Here is an 8,743-nt window from a genome sequence, read left to right on the forward strand (position 1 = left end):
GCACTTATATATACAATTATATATAATTTGAAACAATAAATGTCATTTTCTTTCATTTCAAATACCGAAACAATACTATCAGACTCTTCTCAAGAATGATTTTAGGTGTAATTTAAATGCCCTCACCCTGACCAGAGAATTTGAGAACAATGAAAAACATGTATTGAAAACATTTGGAATAATACTGTTTATTATGTTTTTAAAATTACTTAGAGTTTATTTTTAGTGCATTTAATATGCATGAGATTACTTTGTATAAAAAATATTCACCTTAATCTACAGATTGATTTTGCAAATATTGGTTACTTTTCACTTGGCAATTTCCTTGCTTCCTTTGGTTTGACTACGGTTTTTATTTTTTAAAAAATAGAAATACAGACTATTATTCAACATTTAAAATGACTACAGTACTCTCTTTTGCCCTTGGATAAATTGTGAAAAGGCCAATTATTAAGCTTCAAGTTTTCATTACTTTGTCCTCTGATGACATTGAGTCTATTTGGGTAGAAAAAATATGTACAACTCTTCAAGTCAAAATTGTATGACTAGAATGGTAACTATATACGTCAGCTTTTAAATTTCCTTTATTAATAAAAGAAATATATGCAATTTAAGTTTCTTCCTAGCTCCTCAGTCATTTAGTAAAATAAGCATACATCTTAACTCTCTATTCTGGTAATGAGTAGATAATGGCCTAATTAGTAAGTAATCATTTGAAAACAAGAGTAGATAGAAGAAGAAACCCACACACTTCCAAAGATATGGGGAGAAAGTAAATGCATTCTTTAAAATGATGGTGAGTGAAGGCATCAGTGAGTCTTTATGATGGGTGTAGGTGGTTCAAGAATAAAAGAGAGACAAATGGTGAAGAAAAAGTCACAGCAGGAAAAATCTCCATCACTTATCTACCAGCCCTTACACACACACACACACACACACACACACACAAACACACACAAACACATACTCATTCTCATACACACACTTACATATACTACTCTGTATGAGATATGACATGTCATGACATAGCTGCCCAGCATCCCTTTTGGATTTTCTTGCTTTATGTTTAATTTACATGCAATAAAATGCACAAATCTTAAGTTTATAACTTGATGAGTTTTGATAAATGTATACACCTGTATAACCACCATAGAACATTTTTGTCACTTCAAAAGGTTCTTTATGCCCCTTTCCGGTCAATCAATCCCCTTCTTACGATAGTTAATTTTATGTCAACTGGATTGGGACACAGTGCCTAGATATTTAGTCAAGTAGTATTCTGGATATTATTGTAAGAGTGTTTTAGGGTGAGATTTACATTTAAATCAGTGGACTTCAAGTTCTCCATAATGTAGGTGGGCCTCATCCAATCAATTGAAATTGAAGTTGAATCAGTTCTGTCACTGAATCGACTGATTTCTCTTACCATAACCAAACAGCTTTCTTACTTGTAATTTCCCTCAGAACTAACAGACCTTCCCCTGACATTTATCCAAACCCAATCTTCTCATAGCAACTAAGTATGGAAGCTAGCATAATACTTAAATAAATTACCTTTGTTTTTTTAAAAAGTCAGGTTTATTGTAGTATAATTTATCCTATAGAAAAATTTATTCTTTTCAGATGGATCTCAACAAATGCATGTATATCACTGTACAACCACTATCATAATCAAGATACAGAATCATTCCCAAAAGTTTCCAATGCCCCTTTTATAGTCAGTCAATTCTTTCTTATTATCCCCAGCCCCTGGCAACCACTAATCTGATTTCCGTCCCTATAGTCTCCTTTTATCAGAATGTCATACAAATGGAATTATACCGTATATAGCCTTTTGTGTATGGCTCCTTTCACATAGCATAGTGATTTTCAGATTCAACCGTAATGGCACGTATAAGTAATACATATTGCTGAACTGTAAGATTCTACTGTATGAATGTACCACAATTTGATGATCCAATCACTGGTTAATGGGAATTTGGACTACTTCCAGTTTTTAATGATTTTTGAGTGAAACTGCTATAAGCATTCTCATAAAGCCCTTAATGCAGACATATGTTTTGTTTCTCTTGTTTAAAGACCTAGGAGTAGAACTGTTAGGTCAAATGGTTAGTGTATGGTTAACATTATCAGAAACTACCAATCTGTTTTGCAAAGTGGCTGTACCATTTTACAATCCCAGCTGCAACAGATGAGTATTGCAGTTGCTCTGCATCCATGTTAGGACTCTGTAGTGTCAGGTTTTTGGGGTTTTTTTGCGGTACGCGGGCCTCTCACTGTTGTGGCCTCTCCCGTCGTGGAGCACAGGTTCCGGATGCGCAGGCTCAGCGGCCATGGCTCACGGGCCTAGTCGCTCCGCGGCATGTGGGATCTTCCCGGACCCGGGCACGAACCCGCGTCCCTTGCATCGGCAGGCGGACTCTCAACCACTGCGCCAGCAGGGAAGCCCTGTAGTGTCAGGTTTTTAAAAGCCATTCTAGCAGCTGTGTACTGCTCTATCTTGGTTTTAATTTGCACTTGCCTAATGACTAAAGATCTGTAACTTCTTTTCATGTGCTTCTTTACTATCTGTAGTGGCCAACATCCAAGTCTTCCCCACCTTTCGCGCCCCCCCCCCCACAAATGATCCCTAGATACTGGTATTCACACCTCTATGTACTTCTCCTTAAATTTAATAGGGCTTTGTAACAAATAACAAATAGGATACCATGAAAATGATACAGTGTAACTTCTGAGGCTAGGTCATAAAAGCCACTGTTGCTTCCTCCTTGATGGCTCTTGGCTCACTCACTTCGACGTAAACCAGCTGCCATATAATGACGACATTCAGAAAACCCTATGGAGGGGACTTCCCTTGGCAGTCCAGTGGTTAAGACTCTGCACTTCCACTACAGGGGCCATGGGTTTGATCCCTATTCCGGGAACTAAGATCCCACATGCCGCCTGGTAAGCACAGTGGCCAAAAACAAAAAGCCTAAAGAGAAAACCCTATGGAGAGATCCACATGATAAGGAAGTCAGGCCTCCTGACATTAACCAGCACCAACTTGCCAGCCATGTGAGCCATTGTGAAGGCAGATCCTCAAGCCCCAGTTAAGGCTTCAGATGACTGCAACCCCACCAACATCTTGACTATAAAACAACACCACCAGTTAAAATGCTCCTCATTTCATGGGCTTCCCTGGTGGCGCAGTGGTTGAGAATCTGCCTGCTAATGCAGGGGACACGGGTTCGAGCCCTGGTCTGGGAGGATCCCACATGCCGTGGAGCAACTAGGCCCGTGAGCCACAACTACTGAGCCTGCGCGTCTGGAGCCTGTGTTCCGCAACAAGAGAAGCCGCGATAGTGAAAGGCCCGCACACCGCGATGAAGAGTGGCCCCCGCTTGCCACAACTAGAGAAAGTCCTCGCACAGAAATGAAGACCCAACACTGCAAAAATTAATGAATTAATTAATAAACTCCTACCCCCAACATCTTCAAAAAAAAAAAGTAAAACCACAGCTTTAAAAAAAAAAATGCTCCTGATTTCTTGAACTACAAAAACTCAGATATCATTATTTTAAGCAACTAGGTTACTTAGTAAATTGTTATGTGATAATAGATAATTAACACACCATTCATATCTTTTCTTTGGTAAAATGTATGTTCAAGCCTTCAGTCTATTTTTTTTTTTAATGGGTTGTCTTCTTGTTCTCGAGTTAAAAGATTTCTTTATATACTTTGGGTATAAATCCTTTATAAGATAGGTGTTCTTCAAACGTTTTCTCCCAGATTTTTGGCTTGTTTTCTTTCATCTTCTTAACAGACTCTTTCAAGGAAAGAAATTTCATATTTTGATGCAGTCCAATTTGTCTACTTTTTCTTTCGTGGTTCCTACTTTTGGTGTCATATCTAAGAAATCTTAGCCTAATGAAAGGTCAAAATATTTTTTTCCATATTTCCTTCAGGAAGTTTTATAAATTTAGGCTTTCCTTTTAGATATGCAATCCATTTTTAAGTTTTTTAAAAATACAGTGGAGTTCATTTTTTCAAAGTCTAATTATTCCAGCAACGTTTCTTAGAAAGACTATTCTTTATCCATTAAATAAACTTGGTACCTTTGTAAAAAAAAAAAAAAAAATCAATTGACTACAGTTGGCTCTCAAACAATGCAGGGATTAGGGGAACTGATCCTTTGCACAGTCCAAAATTTGGACATAATTTATACTCAGCCCTCTGTGTGCATGGTTCCTCCTTGTCTGTGATTCAGTATCTGCAGATTCAACCAACTATGGATCATGTAGTACTGTACTATTTACTACTGAAAAAATCCATCTATAAGTGAACCTGAGCAATTCAAACCCAAATGTTGTTCAAGGGTCAACCATATATGTATGTGGTTCTATTTCTAGACTCTATTCTATTCCATTGGTCTATTTGTATATCCTTTACCAGTATTTCATTGGCTTTATTACTCTAGCTTTAAAGTATAAATCTTGAAATCAGTATGGATTCTCCAACTTTGTTTTTTCTTTGTCAAAAGTTCTTTGGCTATTCTTGGTACTCTGCTTTCCACACACATTTTAAATTATACATTTTTCAGTTTCTGTAAAAAGGGCTGAAGAGGTTTTAATCAGGACTCTATTAACTACATAGATCAATGTAGTGAGAATTGAAATCTCTTTTTTTTTCTAGTTATGAAGATAAGCCTTCCATTTCTTTTGAATTTTATTTATTTTTGATAAAGCAGGTTCTTATTAGTTATCCATTTTATACATATTAGTGTATATATGTCAGTCCCAATCTCCCAATTAATCCCACCACCAACTCCCTGCCACTTTCCCCCCTTAGTGTCCATACATTTGTGTTCTACATCTGTGTCTCTATTTCTGCCCTGCAAACCACTTTATCTGTACCATTTTTCTAGGTTCCAAATATATGTGTTAACATACGATATTTCTTTTTCTCTTTCTGACTTACTTTACTCTGTATGACAGTCTCTAGATCCATCCACCTCTCTACAAATGACCCAGTTTCATTCCTTTTTATGGCTGAGTAATATTCCATTGTGTCTATGTACCACATCTTCTTTATCCATTCATCTGTCAACGGACATTTAGGTTGCTTCCATGACCTGGCTATTGTAAATAGTGCTGCAATGAACACTGGGGTGCATGTGTCTTTTTGAATTATGGTTTTCTCAGGGTATATGCCCGTAGTGGGATTGCTGGGTCGTATGGTAATTCTATTTTTAGTTTTTTAAGGAACCTCCATACTGTTCTCCATAGTGACTGTATCAATTTACATTCCCACCAACAGTGCAAGAGGGTTCCATTTTCTCCACACCCTCTCCAGCATTTGTTGTTTGTAGATTCTCAGATGATGCCCATTCTAACTGGTATGAGGTGATACCTCACTGTAGTTTTGATTTGCATTTCTCTAATAATTAGTGATGTTGAGCAGCTTTTCATGTGCTTCTTGGCCATCTGTATGTCTTCTTTGGAGAAATGTCTACTTAGGTCTTCTGCCCATTTTTTGATTGGGCTGTTGGTTTTTTTAATATTGAGCTACAGGAGCTATTTATATATTTTGGAGATTAATACTTTGTCCATTGATTCGTTTGTAAATATTTTTTCCCATTCTGAGGGTTGTCTTTTCGTCTTCTTTGTAGTTCCCATTGCTTTGCAAAAGCTTTTAAGTTTCATTAGGTCCCATTTGTTTATTCTTGTTTTTATTTCCATTACTCTAGGAGGTGGATCAAAAAAGATCTTGCTATGATTTATGTGAAACAGTGTTCTTCTTATGTTTTCCTCTAAGAGTTTTATAGTGTCCAGTCTTACATTTAGGTCTCTAATCTTTTTTGAGTTTACTTTTGTGTATGGTGTTAGGGAGTGTTCTAATTTCATTCTTTTACATGTAGCTGTCCAGTTTTCCCAGAACGACTTATTGAAGAGGCTGTCTTTTCTCCATTGTATATTCTTGCCTCCTTTACCAAAGATAAGGTGACCATAAGTGCGTGGATTTATCTCTGGGCTTTCTATCCTGTTCCATTGATCTATATGTCTGTTTTTGTGCCAGTACCATACTGTCTTGATTACTGTAGCTTTGTAGTATAGTCTGAAGTCAGGGAGTCGGATTCTGCCAGCTCTGTTTATTTCCATCAAGACTACTTTGGCTATTCGGGGTCTTTTCTGTCTCCATACAAATTTTAAGATTTTTTTGTTCTAGTTCTGTGAAAAATGCCATTGGTAATTTGATAGGGATTGCAATGAATCTGTAGATTGCTTTGGGTAGTATAGTCATTTTCACAATATTGATTCTTCCAATCCAATAACATGGTATATCTCTCCATTTGTTTGTATCATTTTAATTCCTTACATCAGTGTCTTATAGTTTTCTGCATACAGGTCTTTTGTCTGCCTAGGTAGGTTTATTCCTAGGTATTTTATTCTTTTTGTTGCAATGGTAAATGGGAGTGTTTCCTTAATTTCTCTTTCAGATTTTTCATCATTAGTGTATAGGAATGCAAGTGATTTCTGTGCATTAATTTTGTATCCTGCAACTTTACCAAATTCATTGGTTGGCTCTAGTAGTTTTCTGGTGGCATCCTTACAATTCTCTATGTATAGTATCATGTCATCTGAAAATAGTGACAGTTTTACTTCTTCTTCTCCAATTTGTATTCCTTTTATTTCTTTTGCTTCTCTGATTGTTGTGGCTAGGACTTCCAAAACTATGTTGAATAATACTGGTGAGATTGGACATTCTTGTCTTGTTCCTGATCTTAGAGGAAATGCTTTCAGTTTTTCACCATTGTGAATGATGTTTGCTGTGGGTTTGTCGTCTATGGCCTTTATTATATTGAGGTAGGTTCCCTCTATGCCCACCTTCTGGAGAGTTTTTATCATAAATGGGTGTTGAATTTTGTTGAAAGCTTTTTCTGCATCTATTGAAATGATCATGTGTTTTTTCTTAGTCAATTTGTTAATATGGTGTATCACACTGATTGATTTGCATATATTGAAGAATCCTTGCATCCCTGGGATAAATCCCATTTGATCATGGTGTATGACCCTTTTAATGTGTTGCCGGATTCTGTTTGCTAGTATTTTGTTGAGGACTTTTGCATGTATATTCATCAATGATATTGTCTGAAATTTTCTTTTTTTGTAGTATCTTTCTCTGGTTTTGGTAACAGGGTGATGGTGGCCTCATAGAATGAGTTTGGGAGTATTCCTTCCTCTGTAATTTTTTGGAAGAGTTTGAGAAGGACAGGTGTTATCTCTTCTCTAAATGTTTGATAGAATTCACCTGTGAAGCCATCTGGTCCTGGACTTTTGTTTGTTGGAAGATTTTTAATCACAATTTCAATTTCATTACTTGTGATTGGTCTGTTCATATTTTCTATTTCTTCCTGGTTCAGTCTTGGAAGGTTATACCTTTCTAAGAATTTCTCCATTTCTTCCAGGTTGTCCATTTTATTGGTATAGAGCTGCTCGTAGTAGTCTCTTAGGATGCTTTGTATTTCTGCGATGTCCGTTGTAACTTCTCCTTTTGCATTTCTAATTTTATTGATTTGAGTTCTCTCCCTCTTTTTCTTGATGGGTCTGGCTAAAGGCTTATCAATTTTGTTTATCTTTTCAAAGAACCAGCTTTTATTTTTATTGATCTTTGCTATTGTTTTCTTTGTTTCTATTTCTTTTATTTCTGCTCTGATCTTTATGATTCCTTTCCTTCTACTAACTTTGGGTTTTGTTTGTTGTTCTTTCTCTAGTTCCTTTAGGTATAGGTTAGATTGTTTATTTGAGATGTTTCTTTTTTCTTGAAGTAGGCTTGTATTGCTATAAACTTCCCTCTAAGAACTGCTTTTGCTGCATCCTATAGGTTTTGGATTGTCGTGTTTTCATTGTCATTTGCCTCTAGGTATTTTTTGATTTCCTCTTTGATTTCTTCAGTGATCTTTTGGTTATTTAGTAATGTATTGTTTAGCCTCCATGTGTTTGTGTTTTTTTCATTTTTTTCCGTATAACTGATTTCTAATCTCGTAGCATTGTGGTCAGAAAAAATGCTTGATACAATTTCAATTTTCTTAAAGTTACTGAGGCTTGATTTGTGACCCAAAATTGATCTATCCTGGAGAATGTTCCATGTACACTTGAGAAGAAAGTGTAGTCTGCTGTTTTGGGGTGGAATTTCCTACAAATGTCAATTAAATCTATCTGGTCTATTGTGTCATTTAAAGCTTGTGTTTCCTTATTAATTTTCTGTTTGGATGATCTGTCCATTGGTGTGAGTGAGGTGTTAAAGTCCCCCACTATTATTGTGTTACTGTCAATTTCCTCTTTTATAGCTGTTAGCAGTTGCCTTATGTATTGAGGTGCCCCTATGTTGGGTGCATATGTATTTATAATTGTTATATCTTCTTCTTGGATTGATCCCTTGATCATTATGTAGTGTCCTTCCTTGTCTCTTGTAACATTCTTTATTTTAAAGTCTATTTTATCTGATATGAGAATTGCTACTCCAGCTTTCTTTTGATTTCCATTTGCATGGAATATCTTTTTCCATTCCCTCACTATCAGTCTGTATGTGTCCCTAGGTCTGAAGTGGGTCTCTTGTAGACAGCATATATATGGGTCTTGTTTTTGTATCCATTCAGCAAGCCTGTGTCTTTTGGATGGAGCATTTAATCCATTCACGTTTAAGGTAATTATGGATATGTATGTTCCTATGACCATTTTGTTAATATTTTTGGGTTTGTTTT

This window comes from Orcinus orca, chromosome 9 (genome assembly GCF_937001465.1).
Source record: "Orcinus orca chromosome 9, mOrcOrc1.1, whole genome shotgun sequence".
NCBI lineage: Eukaryota > Metazoa > Chordata > Mammalia > Artiodactyla > Delphinidae > Orcinus > Orcinus orca.